Below are 16,117 nucleotides of genomic sequence, written 5' to 3'. Positions count from 1 at the left end.
GCTGCCAAAATTCACACCTCTGGCCCAGGGCCTGGCTCCCCTGCCTCCACTCCCTCCCTGGACACTTGGCTTCCATCCCCTGGGCCCAGTCTGCTCCTCCTCTAGCCCAAGTGGGCACCAGCAGGTGCTGCTGGTTTGGGGAGAAATCAGCAGCACGGTCGTTTGCATGGCCCCGCCTCTAGGGCGACGCGGGCGAGGCGGGCCACTAGAGGGAGACACAGGCCTTGGCATGGCATATCCGTGCGGCAGCTCGAGCGGCCGTCCCAGAGTCGAGCTGAGCAGAGCAGCAGCTCTCTCTCTCGGGTTGCTTCCAGCCAGGCCTCCCTCCTTCCTCCTTCGGACGGGCTGAAAGCTCGGCTTCCCAGCCAGCTGACTTCCTGCTTTCCTTCGGATGGAGAGACAGAGAGCTTGCTGACTCTCCTCGCTTCTTTTCAGGCCATTGGGCACGTCGTCCCATCCAGGCAAGCCCAGCAAGAATGAAAGCAAGAAAGTGACACGCACCAAACAAAAGCACACAGGCACACCCAGGGTTAAAAACACCTTTAATGGAATGAGGCTTTTCACACCTCGTTAGGAGTTATCAGCAACAAACACAGATAAGGCACAATGAGGAGGAGGACAACAACAATAACACACAACACAATGAAGCCAGCAGGCTGCCGTCTGGTCTGCAGGAGCCAAGGCCAAGGCTGGTTAGGACCACTGGGATGGGCCTCGATCACTCCCATCACAGGTGTGACCTTGTGCCCTTTCCTTTCCTTCTTGGGGAAAGAAAGGAGAGTGACTGCTTGTCGTAGTCATTTCTCTTCTTCTATGTCTGCTTTTGGAAAACCGCATAAGAGGGGTGCACCGGTCCTGGAGGTACTGCAATACCAGGTCGATGCGTGGAGTGGACAGAGCAAGCTCTTCTTCCATCTCCCTGTTCTAAAAATCCATTTAATATATGGTCCCCAGATAGGGGACGTATCAGATATTAAACTGATAAGAACAGATACTACACTTGATCTTAGCCAAAAGGCCGAGAAGCGATAACCGGAAACTCGGGCCTACCCGAGGGCCGCCCGAACGGGCAGAGGGGACGGGCTCGCTGAGAGCTCCACGGGCCGCAGGGGGCCCACTCCTCCGCAGGGCTCTCCCAGGTGGCTGGGGCTGCCAAAATTCACACCTCTGGCCCAGGGCCTGGCTCCCCTGCCTCCACTCCCTCCCTGGACACTTGGCTTCCATCCCCTGGGCCCAGTCTGCTCCTCCTCTAGCCCAAGTGGGCACCAGCAGGTGCTGCTGGTTTGGGGAGAAATCAGCAGCACGGTCGTTTGCATGGCCCCGCCTCTAGGGCGACGCGGGCGAGGCGGGCCACTAGAGGGAGACACAGGCCTTGGCATGGCATATCCGTGCGGCAGCTCGAGCGGCCGTCCCAGAGTCGAGCTGAGCAGAGCAGCAGCTCTCTCTCTCGGGTTGCTTCCAGCCAGGCCTCCCTCCTTCCTCCTTCGGACGGGCTGAAAGCTCGGCTTCCCAGCCAGCTGACTTCCTGCTTTCCTTCGGATGGAGAGACAGAGAGCTTGCTGACTCTCCTCGCTTCTTTTCAGGCCATTGGGCACGTCGTCCCATCCAGGCAAGCCCAGCAAGAATGAAAGCAAGAAAGTGACACGCACCAAACAAAAGCACACAGGCACACCCAGGGTTAAAAACACCTTTAATGGAATGAGGCTTTTCACACCTCGTTAGGAGTTATCAGCAACAAACACAGATAAGGCACAATGAGGAGGAGGACAACAACAATAACACACAACACAATGAAGCCAGCAGGCTGCCGTCTGGTCTGCAGGAGCCAAGGCCAAGGCTGGTTAGGACCACTGGGATGGGCCTCGATCACTCCCATCACAGGTGTGACCTTGTGCCCTTTCCTTTCCTTCTTGGGGAAAGAAAGGAGAGTGACTGCTTGTCGTAGTCATTTCTCTTCTTCTATGTCTGCTTTTGGAAAACCGCATAAGAGGGGTGCACCGGTCCTGGAGGTACTGCAATACCAGGTCGATGCGTGGAGTGGACAGAGCAAGCTCTTCTTCCATCTCCCTGTTCTAAAAATCCATTTAATATATGGTCCCCAGATAGGGGACGTATCAGATATTAAACTGATAAGAACAGATACTACACTTGATCTTAGCCAAAAGGCCGAGAAGCGATAACCGGAAACTCGGGCCTACCCGAGGGCCGCCCGAACGGGCAGAGGGGACGGGCTCGCTGAGAGCTCCACGGGCCGCAGGGGGCCCACTCCTCCGCAGGGCTCTCCCAGGTGGCTGGGGCTGCCAAAATTCACACCTCTGGCCCAGGGCCTGGCTCCCCTGCCTCCACTCCCTCCCTGGACACTTGGCTTCCATCCCCTGGGCCCAGTCTGCTCCTCCTCTAGCCCAAGTGGGCACCAGCAGGTGCTGCTGGTTTGGGGAGAAATCAGCAGCACGGTCGTTTGCATGGCCCCGCCTCTAGGGCGACGCGGGCGAGGCGGGCCACTAGAGGGAGACACAGGCCTTGGCATGGCATATCCGTGCGGCAGCTCGAGCGGCCGTCCCAGAGTCGAGCTGAGCAGAGCAGCAGCTCTCTCTCTCGGGTTGCTTCCAGCCAGGCCTCCCTCCTTCCTCCTTCGGACGGGCTGAAAGCTCGGCTTCCCAGCCAGCTGACTTCCTGCTTTCCTTCGGATGGAGAGACAGAGAGCTTGCTGACTCTCCTCGCTTCTTTTCAGGCCATTGGGCACGTCGTCCCATCCAGGCAAGCCCAGCAAGAATGAAAGCAAGAAAGTGACACGCACCAAACAAAAGCACACAGGCACACCCAGGGTTAAAAACACCTTTAATGGAATGAGGCTTTTCACACCTCGTTAGGAGTTATCAGCAACAAACACAGATAAGGCACAATGAGGAGGAGGACAACAACAATAACACACAACACAATGAAGCCAGCAGGCTGCCGTCTGGTCTGCAGGAGCCAAGGCCAAGGCTGGTTAGGACCACTGGGATGGGCCTCGATCACTCCCATCACAGGTGTGACCTTGTGCCCTTTCCTTTCCTTCTTGGGGAAAGAAAGGAGAGTGACTGCTTGTCGTAGTCATTTCTCTTCTTCTATGTCTGCTTTTGGAAAACCGCATAAGAGGGGTGCACCGGTCCTGGAGGTACTGCAATACCAGGTCGATGCGTGGAGTGGACAGAGCAAGCTCTTCTTCCATCTCCCTGTTCTAAAAATCCATTTAATATATGGTCCCCAGATAGGGGACGTATCAGATATTAAACTGATAAGAACAGATACTACACTTGATCTTAGCCAAAAGGCCGAGAAGCGATAACCGGAAACTCGGGCCTACCCGAGGGCCGCCCGAACGGGCAGAGGGGACGGGCTCGCTGAGAGCTCCACGGGCCGCAGGGGGCCCACTCCTCCGCAGGGCTCTCCCAGGTGGCTGGGGCTGCCAAAATTCACACCTCTGGCCCAGGGCCTGGCTCCCCTGCCTCCACTCCCTCCCTGGACACTTGGCTTCCATCCCCTGGGCCCAGTCTGCTCCTCCTCTAGCCCAAGTGGGCACCAGCAGGTGCTGCTGGTTTGGGGAGAAATCAGCAGCACGGTCGTTTGCATGGCCCCGCCTCTAGGGCGACGCGGGCGAGGCGGGCCACTAGAGGGAGACACAGGCCTTGGCATGGCATATCCGTGCGGCAGCTCGAGCGGCCGTCCCAGAGTCGAGCTGAGCAGAGCAGCAGCTCTCTCTCTCGGGTTGCTTCCAGCCAGGCCTCCCTCCTTCCTCCTTCGGACGGGCTGAAAGCTCGGCTTCCCAGCCAGCTGACTTCCTGCTTTCCTTCGGATGGAGAGACAGAGAGCTTGCTGACTCTCCTCGCTTCTTTTCAGGCCATTGGGCACGTCGTCCCATCCAGGCAAGCCCAGCAAGAATGAAAGCAAGAAAGTGACACGCACCAAACAAAAGCACACAGGCACACCCAGGGTTAAAAACACCTTTAATGGAATGAGGCTTTTCACACCTCGTTAGGAGTTATCAGCAACAAACACAGATAAGGCACAATGAGGAGGAGGACAACAACAATAACACACAACACAATGAAGCCAGCAGGCTGCCGTCTGGTCTGCAGGAGCCAAGGCCAAGGCTGGTTAGGACCACTGGGATGGGCCTCGATCACTCCCATCACAGGTGTGACCTTGTGCCCTTTCCTTTCCTTCTTGGGGAAAGAAAGGAGAGTGACTGCTTGTCGTAGTCATTTCTCTTCTTCTATGTCTGCTTTTGGAAAACCGCATAAGAGGGGTGCACCGGTCCTGGAGGTACTGCAATACCAGGTCGATGCGTGGAGTGGACAGAGCAAGCTCTTCTTCCATCTCCCTGTTCTAAAAATCCATTTAATATATGGTCCCCAGATAGGGGACGTATCAGATATTAAACTGATAAGAACAGATACTACACTTGATCTTAGCCAAAAGGCCGAGAAGCGATAACCGGAAACTCGGGCCTACCCGAGGGCCGCCCGAACGGGCAGAGGGGACGGGCTCGCTGAGAGCTCCACGGGCCGCAGGGGGCCCACTCCTCCGCAGGGCTCTCCCAGGTGGCTGGGGCTGCCAAAATTCACACCTCTGGCCCAGGGCCTGGCTCCCCTGCCTCCACTCCCTCCCTGGACACTTGGCTTCCATCCCCTGGGCCCAGTCTGCTCCTCCTCTAGCCCAAGTGGGCACCAGCAGGTGCTGCTGGTTTGGGGAGAAATCAGCAGCACGGTCGTTTGCATGGCCCCGCCTCTAGGGCGACGCGGGCGAGGCGGGCCACTAGAGGGAGACACAGGCCTTGGCATGGCATATCCGTGCGGCAGCTCGAGCGGCCGTCCCAGAGTCGAGCTGAGCAGAGCAGCAGCTCTCTCTCTCGGGTTGCTTCCAGCCAGGCCTCCCTCCTTCCTCCTTCGGACGGGCTGAAAGCTCGGCTTCCCAGCCAGCTGACTTCCTGCTTTCCTTCGGATGGAGAGACAGAGAGCTTGCTGACTCTCCTCGCTTCTTTTCAGGCCATTGGGCACGTCGTCCCATCCAGGCAAGCCCAGCAAGAATGAAAGCAAGAAAGTGACACGCACCAAACAAAAGCACACAGGCACACCCAGGGTTAAAAACACCTTTAATGGAATGAGGCTTTTCACACCTCGTTAGGAGTTATCAGCAACAAACACAGATAAGGCACAATGAGGAGGAGGACAACAACAATAACACACAACACAATGAAGCCAGCAGGCTGCCGTCTGGTCTGCAGGAGCCAAGGCCAAGGCTGGTTAGGACCACTGGGATGGGCCTCGATCACTCCCATCACAGGTGTGACCTTGTGCCCTTTCCTTTCCTTCTTGGGGAAAGAAAGGAGAGTGACTGCTTGTCGTAGTCATTTCTCTTCTTCTATGTCTGCTTTTGGAAAACCGCATAAGAGGGGTGCACCGGTCCTGGAGGTACTGCAATACCAGGTCGATGCGTGGAGTGGACAGAGCAAGCTCTTCTTCCATCTCCCTGTTCTAAAAATCCATTTAATATATGGTCCCCAGATAGGGGACGTATCAGATATTAAACTGATAAGAACAGATACTACACTTGATCTTAGCCAAAAGGCCGAGAAGCGATAACCGGAAACTCGGGCCTACCCGAGGGCCGCCCGAACGGGCAGAGGGGACGGGCTCGCTGAGAGCTCCACGGGCCGCAGGGGGCCCACTCCTCCGCAGGGCTCTCCCAGGTGGCTGGGGCTGCCAAAATTCACACCTCTGGCCCAGGGCCTGGCTCCCCTGCCTCCACTCCCTCCCTGGACACTTGGCTTCCATCCCCTGGGCCCAGTCTGCTCCTCCTCTAGCCCAAGTGGGCACCAGCAGGTGCTGCTGGTTTGGGGAGAAATCAGCAGCACGGTCGTTTGCATGGCCCCGCCTCTAGGGCGACGCGGGCGAGGCGGGCCACTAGAGGGAGACACAGGCCTTGGCATGGCATATCCGTGCGGCAGCTCGAGCGGCCGTCCCAGAGTCGAGCTGAGCAGAGCAGCAGCTCTCTCTCTCGGGTTGCTTCCAGCCAGGCCTCCCTCCTTCCTCCTTCGGACGGGCTGAAAGCTCGGCTTCCCAGCCAGCTGACTTCCTGCTTTCCTTCGGATGGAGAGACAGAGAGCTTGCTGACTCTCCTCGCTTCTTTTCAGGCCATTGGGCACGTCGTCCCATCCAGGCAAGCCCAGCAAGAATGAAAGCAAGAAAGTGACACGCACCAAACAAAAGCACACAGGCACACCCAGGGTTAAAAACACCTTTAATGGAATGAGGCTTTTCACACCTCGTTAGGAGTTATCAGCAACAAACACAGATAAGGCACAATGAGGAGGAGGACAACAACAATAACACACAACACAATGAAGCCAGCAGGCTGCCGTCTGGTCTGCAGGAGCCAAGGCCAAGGCTGGTTAGGACCACTGGGATGGGCCTCGATCACTCCCATCACAGGTGTGACCTTGTGCCCTTTCCTTTCCTTCTTGGGGAAAGAAAGGAGAGTGACTGCTTGTCGTAGTCATTTCTCTTCTTCTATGTCTGCTTTTGGAAAACCGCATAAGAGGGGTGCACCGGTCCTGGAGGTACTGCAATACCAGGTCGATGCGTGGAGTGGACAGAGCAAGCTCTTCTTCCATCTCCCTGTTCTAAAAATCCATTTAATATATGGTCCCCAGATAGGGGACGTATCAGATATTAAACTGATAAGAACAGATACTACACTTGATCTTAGCCAAAAGGCCGAGAAGCGATAACCGGAAACTCGGGCCTACCCGAGGGCCGCCCGAACGGGCAGAGGGGACGGGCTCGCTGAGAGCTCCACGGGCCGCAGGGGGCCCACTCCTCCGCAGGGCTCTCCCAGGTGGCTGGGGCTGCCAAAATTCACACCTCTGGCCCAGGGCCTGGCTCCCCTGCCTCCACTCCCTCCCTGGACACTTGGCTTCCATCCCCTGGGCCCAGTCTGCTCCTCCTCTAGCCCAAGTGGGCACCAGCAGGTGCTGCTGGTTTGGGGAGAAATCAGCAGCACGGTCGTTTGCATGGCCCCGCCTCTAGGGCGACGCGGGCGAGGCGGGCCACTAGAGGGAGACACAGGCCTTGGCATGGCATATCCGTGCGGCAGCTCGAGCGGCCGTCCCAGAGTCGAGCTGAGCAGAGCAGCAGCTCTCTCTCTCGGGTTGCTTCCAGCCAGGCCTCCCTCCTTCCTCCTTCGGACGGGCTGAAAGCTCGGCTTCCCAGCCAGCTGACTTCCTGCTTTCCTTCGGATGGAGAGACAGAGAGCTTGCTGACTCTCCTCGCTTCTTTTCAGGCCATTGGGCACGTCGTCCCATCCAGGCAAGCCCAGCAAGAATGAAAGCAAGAAAGTGACACGCACCAAACAAAAGCACACAGGCACACCCAGGGTTAAAAACACCTTTAATGGAATGAGGCTTTTCACACCTCGTTAGGAGTTATCAGCAACAAACACAGATAAGGCACAATGAGGAGGAGGACAACAACAATAACACACAACACAATGAAGCCAGCAGGCTGCCGTCTGGTCTGCAGGAGCCAAGGCCAAGGCTGGTTAGGACCACTGGGATGGGCCTCGATCACTCCCATCACAGGTGTGACCTTGTGCCCTTTCCTTTCCTTCTTGGGGAAAGAAAGGAGAGTGACTGCTTGTCGTAGTCATTTCTCTTCTTCTATGTCTGCTTTTGGAAAACCGCATAAGAGGGGTGCACCGGTCCTGGAGGTACTGCAATACCAGGTCGATGCGTGGAGTGGACAGAGCAAGCTCTTCTTCCATCTCCCTGTTCTAAAAATCCATTTAATATATGGTCCCCAGATAGGGGACGTATCAGATATTAAACTGATAAGAACAGATACTACACTTGATCTTAGCCAAAAGGCCGAGAAGCGATAACCGGAAACTCGGGCCTACCCGAGGGCCGCCCGAACGGGCAGAGGGGACGGGCTCGCTGAGAGCTCCACGGGCCGCAGGGGGCCCACTCCTCCGCAGGGCTCTCCCAGGTGGCTGGGGCTGCCAAAATTCACACCTCTGGCCCAGGGCCTGGCTCCCCTGCCTCCACTCCCTCCCTGGACACTTGGCTTCCATCCCCTGGGCCCAGTCTGCTCCTCCTCTAGCCCAAGTGGGCACCAGCAGGTGCTGCTGGTTTGGGGAGAAATCAGCAGCACGGTCGTTTGCATGGCCCCGCCTCTAGGGCGACGCGGGCGAGGCGGGCCACTAGAGGGAGACACAGGCCTTGGCATGGCATATCCGTGCGGCAGCTCGAGCGGCCGTCCCAGAGTCGAGCTGAGCAGAGCAGCAGCTCTCTCTCTCGGGTTGCTTCCAGCCAGGCCTCCCTCCTTCCTCCTTCGGACGGGCTGAAAGCTCGGCTTCCCAGCCAGCTGACTTCCTGCTTTCCTTCGGATGGAGAGACAGAGAGCTTGCTGACTCTCCTCGCTTCTTTTCAGGCCATTGGGCACGTCGTCCCATCCAGGCAAGCCCAGCAAGAATGAAAGCAAGAAAGTGACACGCACCAAACAAAAGCACACAGGCACACCCAGGGTTAAAAACACCTTTAATGGAATGAGGCTTTTCACACCTCGTTAGGAGTTATCAGCAACAAACACAGATAAGGCACAATGAGGAGGAGGACAACAACAATAACACACAACACAATGAAGCCAGCAGGCTGCCGTCTGGTCTGCAGGAGCCAAGGCCAAGGCTGGTTAGGACCACTGGGATGGGCCTCGATCACTCCCATCACAGGTGTGACCTTGTGCCCTTTCCTTTCCTTCTTGGGGAAAGAAAGGAGAGTGACTGCTTGTCGTAGTCATTTCTCTTCTTCTATGTCTGCTTTTGGAAAACCGCATAAGAGGGGTGCACCGGTCCTGGAGGTACTGCAATACCAGGTCGATGCGTGGAGTGGACAGAGCAAGCTCTTCTTCCATCTCCCTGTTCTAAAAATCCATTTAATATATGGTCCCCAGATAGGGGACGTATCAGATATTAAACTGATAAGAACAGATACTACACTTGATCTTAGCCAAAAGGCCGAGAAGCGATAACCGGAAACTCGGGCCTACCCGAGGGCCGCCCGAACGGGCAGAGGGGACGGGCTCGCTGAGAGCTCCACGGGCCGCAGGGGGCCCACTCCTCCGCAGGGCTCTCCCAGGTGGCTGGGGCTGCCAAAATTCACACCTCTGGCCCAGGGCCTGGCTCCCCTGCCTCCACTCCCTCCCTGGACACTTGGCTTCCATCCCCTGGGCCCAGTCTGCTCCTCCTCTAGCCCAAGTGGGCACCAGCAGGTGCTGCTGGTTTGGGGAGAAATCAGCAGCACGGTCGTTTGCATGGCCCCGCCTCTAGGGCGACGCGGGCGAGGCGGGCCACTAGAGGGAGACACAGGCCTTGGCATGGCATATCCGTGCGGCAGCTCGAGCGGCCGTCCCAGAGTCGAGCTGAGCAGAGCAGCAGCTCTCTCTCTCGGGTTGCTTCCAGCCAGGCCTCCCTCCTTCCTCCTTCGGACGGGCTGAAAGCTCGGCTTCCCAGCCAGCTGACTTCCTGCTTTCCTTCGGATGGAGAGACAGAGAGCTTGCTGACTCTCCTCGCTTCTTTTCAGGCCATTGGGCACGTCGTCCCATCCAGGCAAGCCCAGCAAGAATGAAAGCAAGAAAGTGACACGCACCAAACAAAAGCACACAGGCACACCCAGGGTTAAAAACACCTTTAATGGAATGAGGCTTTTCACACCTCGTTAGGAGTTATCAGCAACAAACACAGATAAGGCACAATGAGGAGGAGGACAACAACAATAACACACAACACAATGAAGCCAGCAGGCTGCCGTCTGGTCTGCAGGAGCCAAGGCCAAGGCTGGTTAGGACCACTGGGATGGGCCTCGATCACTCCCATCACAGGTGTGACCTTGTGCCCTTTCCTTTCCTTCTTGGGGAAAGAAAGGAGAGTGACTGCTTGTCGTAGTCATTTCTCTTCTTCTATGTCTGCTTTTGGAAAACCGCATAAGAGGGGTGCACCGGTCCTGGAGGTACTGCAATACCAGGTCGATGCGTGGAGTGGACAGAGCAAGCTCTTCTTCCATCTCCCTGTTCTAAAAATCCATTTAATATATGGTCCCCAGATAGGGGACGTATCAGATATTAAACTGATAAGAACAGATACTACACTTGATCTTAGCCAAAAGGCCGAGAAGCGATAACCGGAAACTCGGGCCTACCCGAGGGCCGCCCGAACGGGCAGAGGGGACGGGCTCGCTGAGAGCTCCACGGGCCGCAGGGGGCCCACTCCTCCGCAGGGCTCTCCCAGGTGGCTGGGGCTGCCAAAATTCACACCTCTGGCCCAGGGCCTGGCTCCCCTGCCTCCACTCCCTCCCTGGACACTTGGCTTCCATCCCCTGGGCCCAGTCTGCTCCTCCTCTAGCCCAAGTGGGCACCAGCAGGTGCTGCTGGTTTGGGGAGAAATCAGCAGCACGGTCGTTTGCATGGCCCCGCCTCTAGGGCGACGCGGGCGAGGCGGGCCACTAGAGGGAGACACAGGCCTTGGCATGGCATATCCGTGCGGCAGCTCGAGCGGCCGTCCCAGAGTCGAGCTGAGCAGAGCAGCAGCTCTCTCTCTCGGGTTGCTTCCAGCCAGGCCTCCCTCCTTCCTCCTTCGGACGGGCTGAAAGCTCGGCTTCCCAGCCAGCTGACTTCCTGCTTTCCTTCGGATGGAGAGACAGAGAGCTTGCTGACTCTCCTCGCTTCTTTTCAGGCCATTGGGCACGTCGTCCCATCCAGGCAAGCCCAGCAAGAATGAAAGCAAGAAAGTGACACGCACCAAACAAAAGCACACAGGCACACCCAGGGTTAAAAACACCTTTAATGGAATGAGGCTTTTCACACCTCGTTAGGAGTTATCAGCAACAAACACAGATAAGGCACAATGAGGAGGAGGACAACAACAATAACACACAACACAATGAAGCCAGCAGGCTGCCGTCTGGTCTGCAGGAGCCAAGGCCAAGGCTGGTTAGGACCACTGGGATGGGCCTCGATCACTCCCATCACAGGTGTGACCTTGTGCCCTTTCCTTTCCTTCTTGGGGAAAGAAAGGAGAGTGACTGCTTGTCGTAGTCATTTCTCTTCTTCTATGTCTGCTTTTGGAAAACCGCATAAGAGGGGTGCACCGGTCCTGGAGGTACTGCAATACCAGGTCGATGCGTGGAGTGGACAGAGCAAGCTCTTCTTCCATCTCCCTGTTCTAAAAATCCATTTAATATATGGTCCCCAGATAGGGGACGTATCAGATATTAAACTGATAAGAACAGATACTACACTTGATCTTAGCCAAAAGGCCGAGAAGCGATAACCGGAAACTCGGGCCTACCCGAGGGCCGCCCGAACGGGCAGAGGGGACGGGCTCGCTGAGAGCTCCACGGGCCGCAGGGGGCCCACTCCTCCGCAGGGCTCTCCCAGGTGGCTGGGGCTGCCAAAATTCACACCTCTGGCCCAGGGCCTGGCTCCCCTGCCTCCACTCCCTCCCTGGACACTTGGCTTCCATCCCCTGGGCCCAGTCTGCTCCTCCTCTAGCCCAAGTGGGCACCAGCAGGTGCTGCTGGTTTGGGGAGAAATCAGCAGCACGGTCGTTTGCATGGCCCCGCCTCTAGGGCGACGCGGGCGAGGCGGGCCACTAGAGGGAGACACAGGCCTTGGCATGGCATATCCGTGCGGCAGCTCGAGCGGCCGTCCCAGAGTCGAGCTGAGCAGAGCAGCAGCTCTCTCTCTCGGGTTGCTTCCAGCCAGGCCTCCCTCCTTCCTCCTTCGGACGGGCTGAAAGCTCGGCTTCCCAGCCAGCTGACTTCCTGCTTTCCTTCGGATGGAGAGACAGAGAGCTTGCTGACTCTCCTCGCTTCTTTTCAGGCCATTGGGCACGTCGTCCCATCCAGGCAAGCCCAGCAAGAATGAAAGCAAGAAAGTGACACGCACCAAACAAAAGCACACAGGCACACCCAGGGTTAAAAACACCTTTAATGGAATGAGGCTTTTCACACCTCGTTAGGAGTTATCAGCAACAAACACAGATAAGGCACAATGAGGAGGAGGACAACAACAATAACACACAACACAATGAAGCCAGCAGGCTGCCGTCTGGTCTGCAGGAGCCAAGGCCAAGGCTGGTTAGGACCACTGGGATGGGCCTCGATCACTCCCATCACAGGTGTGACCTTGTGCCCTTTCCTTTCCTTCTTGGGGAAAGAAAGGAGAGTGACTGCTTGTCGTAGTCATTTCTCTTCTTCTATGTCTGCTTTTGGAAAACCGCATAAGAGGGGTGCACCGGTCCTGGAGGTACTGCAATACCAGGTCGATGCGTGGAGTGGACAGAGCAAGCTCTTCTTCCATCTCCCTGTTCTAAAAATCCATTTAATATATGGTCCCCAGATAGGGGACGTATCAGATATTAAACTGATAAGAACAGATACTACACTTGATCTTAGCCAAAAGGCCGAGAAGCGATAACCGGAAACTCGGGCCTACCCGAGGGCCGCCCGAACGGGCAGAGGGGACGGGCTCGCTGAGAGCTCCACGGGCCGCAGGGGGCCCACTCCTCCGCAGGGCTCTCCCAGGTGGCTGGGGCTGCCAAAATTCACACCTCTGGCCCAGGGCCTGGCTCCCCTGCCTCCACTCCCTCCCTGGACACTTGGCTTCCATCCCCTGGGCCCAGTCTGCTCCTCCTCTAGCCCAAGTGGGCACCAGCAGGTGCTGCTGGTTTGGGGAGAAATCAGCAGCACGGTCGTTTGCATGGCCCCGCCTCTAGGGCGACGCGGGCGAGGCGGGCCACTAGAGGGAGACACAGGCCTTGGCATGGCATATCCGTGCGGCAGCTCGAGCGGCCGTCCCAGAGTCGAGCTGAGCAGAGCAGCAGCTCTCTCTCTCGGGTTGCTTCCAGCCAGGCCTCCCTCCTTCCTCCTTCGGACGGGCTGAAAGCTCGGCTTCCCAGCCAGCTGACTTCCTGCTTTCCTTCGGATGGAGAGACAGAGAGCTTGCTGACTCTCCTCGCTTCTTTTCAGGCCATTGGGCACGTCGTCCCATCCAGGCAAGCCCAGCAAGAATGAAAGCAAGAAAGTGACACGCACCAAACAAAAGCACACAGGCACACCCAGGGTTAAAAACACCTTTAATGGAATGAGGCTTTTCACACCTCGTTAGGAGTTATCAGCAACAAACACAGATAAGGCACAATGAGGAGGAGGACAACAACAATAACACACAACACAATGAAGCCAGCAGGCTGCCGTCTGGTCTGCAGGAGCCAAGGCCAAGGCTGGTTAGGACCACTGGGATGGGCCTCGATCACTCCCATCACAGGTGTGACCTTGTGCCCTTTCCTTTCCTTCTTGGGGAAAGAAAGGAGAGTGACTGCTTGTCGTAGTCATTTCTCTTCTTCTATGTCTGCTTTTGGAAAACCGCATAAGAGGGGTGCACCGGTCCTGGAGGTACTGCAATACCAGGTCGATGCGTGGAGTGGACAGAGCAAGCTCTTCTTCCATCTCCCTGTTCTAAAAATCCATTTAATATATGGTCCCCAGATAGGGGACGTATCAGATATTAAACTGATAAGAACAGATACTACACTTGATCTTAGCCAAAAGGCCGAGAAGCGATAACCGGAAACTCGGGCCTACCCGAGGGCCGCCCGAACGGGCAGAGGGGACGGGCTCGCTGAGAGCTCCACGGGCCGCAGGGGGCCCACTCCTCCGCAGGGCTCTCCCAGGTGGCTGGGGCTGCCAAAATTCACACCTCTGGCCCAGGGCCTGGCTCCCCTGCCTCCACTCCCTCCCTGGACACTTGGCTTCCATCCCCTGGGCCCAGTCTGCTCCTCCTCTAGCCCAAGTGGGCACCAGCAGGTGCTGCTGGTTTGGGGAGAAATCAGCAGCACGGTCGTTTGCATGGCCCCGCCTCTAGGGCGACGCGGGCGAGGCGGGCCACTAGAGGGAGACACAGGCCTTGGCATGGCATATCCGTGCGGCAGCTCGAGCGGCCGTCCCAGAGTCGAGCTGAGCAGAGCAGCAGCTCTCTCTCTCGGGTTGCTTCCAGCCAGGCCTCCCTCCTTCCTCCTTCGGACGGGCTGAAAGCTCGGCTTCCCAGCCAGCTGACTTCCTGCTTTCCTTCGGATGGAGAGACAGAGAGCTTGCTGACTCTCCTCGCTTCTTTTCAGGCCATTGGGCACGTCGTCCCATCCAGGCAAGCCCAGCAAGAATGAAAGCAAGAAAGTGACACGCACCAAACAAAAGCACACAGGCACACCCAGGGTTAAAAACACCTTTAATGGAATGAGGCTTTTCACACCTCGTTAGGAGTTATCAGCAACAAACACAGATAAGGCACAATGAGGAGGAGGACAACAACAATAACACACAACACAATGAAGCCAGCAGGCTGCCGTCTGGTCTGCAGGAGCCAAGGCCAAGGCTGGTTAGGACCACTGGGATGGGCCTCGATCACTCCCATCACAGGTGTGACCTTGTGCCCTTTCCTTTCCTTCTTGGGGAAAGAAAGGAGAGTGACTGCTTGTCGTAGTCATTTCTCTTCTTCTATGTCTGCTTTTGGAAAACCGCATAAGAGGGGTGCACCGGTCCTGGAGGTACTGCAATACCAGGTCGATGCGTGGAGTGGACAGAGCAAGCTCTTCTTCCATCTCCCTGTTCTAAAAATCCATTTAATATATGGTCCCCAGATAGGGGACGTATCAGATATTAAACTGATAAGAACAGATACTACACTTGATCTTAGCCAAAAGGCCGAGAAGCGATAACCGGAAACTCGGGCCTACCCGAGGGCCGCCCGAACGGGCAGAGGGGACGGGCTCGCTGAGAGCTCCACGGGCCGCAGGGGGCCCACTCCTCCGCAGGGCTCTCCCAGGTGGCTGGGGCTGCCAAAATTCACACCTCTGGCCCAGGGCCTGGCTCCCCTGCCTCCACTCCCTCCCTGGACACTTGGCTTCCATCCCCTGGGCCCAGTCTGCTCCTCCTCTAGCCCAAGTGGGCACCAGCAGGTGCTGCTGGTTTGGGGAGAAATCAGCAGCACGGTCGTTTGCATGGCCCCGCCTCTAGGGCGACGCGGGCGAGGCGGGCCACTAGAGGGAGACACAGGCCTTGGCATGGCATATCCGTGCGGCAGCTCGAGCGGCCGTCCCAGAGTCGAGCTGAGCAGAGCAGCAGCTCTCTCTCTCGGGTTGCTTCCAGCCAGGCCTCCCTCCTTCCTCCTTCGGACGGGCTGAAAGCTCGGCTTCCCAGCCAGCTGACTTCCTGCTTTCCTTCGGATGGAGAGACAGAGAGCTTGCTGACTCTCCTCGCTTCTTTTCAGGCCATTGGGCACGTCGTCCCATCCAGGCAAGCCCAGCAAGAATGAAAGCAAGAAAGTGACACGCACCAAACAAAAGCACACAGGCACACCCAGGGTTAAAAACACCTTTAATGGAATGAGGCTTTTCACACCTCGTTAGGAGTTATCAGCAACAAACACAGATAAGGCACAATGAGGAGGAGGACAACAACAATAACACACAACACAATGAAGCCAGCAGGCTGCCGTCTGGTCTGCAGGAGCCAAGGCCAAGGCTGGTTAGGACCACTGGGATGGGCCTCGATCACTCCCATCACAGGTGTGACCTTGTGCCCTTTCCTTTCCTTCTTGGGGAAAGAAAGGAGAGTGACTGCTTGTCGTAGTCATTTCTCTTCTTCTATGTCTGCTTTTGGAAAACCGCATAAGAGGGGTGCACCGGTCCTGGAGGTACTGCAATACCAGGTCGATGCGTGGAGTGGACAGAGCAAGCTCTTCTTCCATCTCCCTGTTCTAAAAATCCATTTAATATATGGTCCCCAGATAGGGGACGTATCAGATATTAAACTGATAAGAACAGATACTACACTTGATCTTAGCCAAAAGGCCGAGAAGCGATAACCGGAAACTCGGGCCTACCCGAGGGCCGCCCGAACGGGCAGAGGGGACGGGCTCGCTGAGAGCTCCACGGGCCGCAGGGGGCCCACTCCTCCGCAGGGCTCTCCCAGGTGGCTGGGGCTGCCAAAATTCACACCTCTGGCCCAGGGCCTGGCTCCCCTGCC

General features: G+C 56.9%; 14 non-coding genes across 14 annotated transcripts; all 14 read right to left on the bottom strand.

The window, feature by feature from the left end:
• Positions 1 to 839: 839 nt before the first annotated feature.
• On the bottom strand, positions 840 to 1,030 carry LOC149440171 (U2 spliceosomal RNA). The gene has a single exon (XR_016307754.1). It is a non-coding gene; the product is annotated as a U2 spliceosomal RNA (small nuclear RNA).
• A 957-nt stretch (positions 1,031 to 1,987) lies between these two features.
• Positions 1,988 to 2,178, bottom strand: LOC149440170 (U2 spliceosomal RNA). The gene has a single exon (XR_016307753.1). It is a non-coding gene; the product is annotated as a U2 spliceosomal RNA (small nuclear RNA).
• Positions 2,179 to 3,135: 957 nt separating this feature from the next.
• LOC149440169 (U2 spliceosomal RNA) lies at positions 3,136 to 3,326 on the bottom strand. Its single transcript, XR_016307751.1, has one exon. It is a non-coding gene; the product is annotated as a U2 spliceosomal RNA (small nuclear RNA).
• A 957-nt stretch (positions 3,327 to 4,283) lies between these two features.
• LOC149440168 (U2 spliceosomal RNA) lies at positions 4,284 to 4,474 on the bottom strand. Its single transcript, XR_016307750.1, has one exon. It is a non-coding gene; the product is annotated as a U2 spliceosomal RNA (small nuclear RNA).
• A 957-nt stretch (positions 4,475 to 5,431) lies between these two features.
• LOC149440167 (U2 spliceosomal RNA) lies at positions 5,432 to 5,622 on the bottom strand. The gene has a single exon (XR_016307749.1). It is a non-coding gene; the product is annotated as a U2 spliceosomal RNA (small nuclear RNA).
• A 957-nt stretch (positions 5,623 to 6,579) lies between these two features.
• On the bottom strand, positions 6,580 to 6,770 carry LOC149440166 (U2 spliceosomal RNA). The gene has a single exon (XR_016307748.1). It is a non-coding gene; the product is annotated as a U2 spliceosomal RNA (small nuclear RNA).
• A 957-nt stretch (positions 6,771 to 7,727) lies between these two features.
• Positions 7,728 to 7,918, bottom strand: LOC149440165 (U2 spliceosomal RNA). Its single transcript, XR_016307747.1, has one exon. It is a non-coding gene; the product is annotated as a U2 spliceosomal RNA (small nuclear RNA).
• Positions 7,919 to 8,875: 957 nt separating this feature from the next.
• On the bottom strand, positions 8,876 to 9,066 carry LOC149440164 (U2 spliceosomal RNA). Its single transcript, XR_016307746.1, has one exon. It is a non-coding gene; the product is annotated as a U2 spliceosomal RNA (small nuclear RNA).
• A 957-nt stretch (positions 9,067 to 10,023) lies between these two features.
• LOC149440163 (U2 spliceosomal RNA) lies at positions 10,024 to 10,214 on the bottom strand. The gene has a single exon (XR_016307745.1). It is a non-coding gene; the product is annotated as a U2 spliceosomal RNA (small nuclear RNA).
• Positions 10,215 to 11,171: 957 nt separating this feature from the next.
• Positions 11,172 to 11,362, bottom strand: LOC149440162 (U2 spliceosomal RNA). Its single transcript, XR_016307744.1, has one exon. It is a non-coding gene; the product is annotated as a U2 spliceosomal RNA (small nuclear RNA).
• Positions 11,363 to 12,319: 957 nt separating this feature from the next.
• On the bottom strand, positions 12,320 to 12,510 carry LOC149440161 (U2 spliceosomal RNA). The gene has a single exon (XR_016307742.1). It is a non-coding gene; the product is annotated as a U2 spliceosomal RNA (small nuclear RNA).
• A 957-nt stretch (positions 12,511 to 13,467) lies between these two features.
• LOC149440160 (U2 spliceosomal RNA) lies at positions 13,468 to 13,658 on the bottom strand. The gene has a single exon (XR_016307740.1). It is a non-coding gene; the product is annotated as a U2 spliceosomal RNA (small nuclear RNA).
• A 957-nt stretch (positions 13,659 to 14,615) lies between these two features.
• Positions 14,616 to 14,806, bottom strand: LOC149440159 (U2 spliceosomal RNA). The gene has a single exon (XR_016307739.1). It is a non-coding gene; the product is annotated as a U2 spliceosomal RNA (small nuclear RNA).
• Positions 14,807 to 15,763: 957 nt separating this feature from the next.
• On the bottom strand, positions 15,764 to 15,954 carry LOC149440158 (U2 spliceosomal RNA). The gene has a single exon (XR_016307738.1). It is a non-coding gene; the product is annotated as a U2 spliceosomal RNA (small nuclear RNA).
• Between the last annotated feature and the right edge of the window lie 163 nt (positions 15,955 to 16,117).

This window comes from Staurois parvus, unplaced genomic scaffold (assembly GCF_062004578.1).
Source record: "Staurois parvus isolate SC_StPar_1 unplaced genomic scaffold, SC_StPar_1.0 ptg001110l, whole genome shotgun sequence".
Lineage (NCBI taxonomy): Eukaryota > Metazoa > Chordata > Amphibia > Anura > Ranidae > Staurois > Staurois parvus.
Note: the sequence above shows the minus strand (reverse complement) of the source record. Positions and strands in the feature narration are given on the sequence as shown.